This window comes from Aplysia californica, unplaced genomic scaffold (genome assembly GCF_000002075.1).
Source record: "Aplysia californica isolate F4 #8 unplaced genomic scaffold, AplCal3.0 scaffold00558, whole genome shotgun sequence".
In the NCBI taxonomy this organism is placed as follows: Eukaryota; Metazoa; Mollusca; class Gastropoda; order Aplysiida; family Aplysiidae; genus Aplysia; species Aplysia californica.
The window spans coordinates 29092-30396 of NW_004797828.1; positions in this window are offsets into that span (position 1 = coordinate 29092).

Here is a 1305-nt window from a genome sequence, read left to right on the forward strand (position 1 = left end):
TGATGATGATGATAATGATGATGATGATGATGATGATGACGAGTATGATGGTGATGATGCTGATAAAGGTGCTGCTACTGCTGCTGCTGCTGCTAATGATGATGCTGGCGATGAGGCTTATGATGCTGATGATGACGCTGATGATGATACTGCTGACACTGATGATGCTGATGATCACGCTTATGATGCTGATACTGATGCTTCTGAAGCTTATGTGATGCTGGTGCTGCTGAGGCTGATTCTGCTGACACTGATGCTGATGTTGCTAAAGCTGTTGCTGATGCTGATGCTGATGTTGATGATGCTGATGATGCTGATAATGCTGATGATTCTGATGCTGATGATGCTGATTATGCTGATAATGCTGATGATGCTGATGATGCCAATGATGTTGATGATTCTGATGATGCTGACGCTGATGCTGATGCTGCTGATGCTGATACTGATGCTGATGCTGCTGATGCTGCTGATGCTGCTGATTCTGCTGCTGTTGATGATGATGACGATGATAATGATGCTGATTATGATGATGAGGATGATTATAATAATGATTTATGATAATGATGATGATGATGATGACGCTTATGATGCTGATGATGCTGATGATGATGATGGTGATGATGATGATGCTGACGCTGATGATGCTGACGATGAGGTTTATGATGCTGCTGATTACGTTGATGACGCTGATGCTGACACTGATGATGCTGATGCTGATGCTGATGCTGATGCTGATGCTGATGCTGCTGAAGATGATGCTGCTGACGCTGATGATGCTGATGATGACACTTATGATGATGATGATTACGGAAATGATGTTGATGATGACGTTGATGATGATGATGATGAGATTGACGATGCTGATGCTGATGATGATGATGCTGATAATGATGATGATGCTGTTGATTCTTATGCTGATGATGCTGATGCTGATGCTGATGTTGGTGATTCTGATGCTGATGTTTCTGCTGACGATGCTGTTTATGCGGATGCTGGTGACGCTGATGACGCTAATAATGCATCTGACGCTGATGATGCTGATGATAACAAATATGATGCTTATACTGCTGACGCTGTTGATGATGATAATGAAGTTGCTGATGCTGATGATGCTGATGTTAATGCTGCTGATGCTGTTGTTGCTGATGCCGATGCTGCTGCTGATGATGCTGATAATGCTGAGGATGCTGTTGAATCCTTTGCCGATGATGCTGATGCTGATGATGCTACTGATGCTGCTGATGCTGATGATGCTAATGCTAAAGCTGAAGCTGATGCTGATGCTGCTAATGCTGATACTGATTC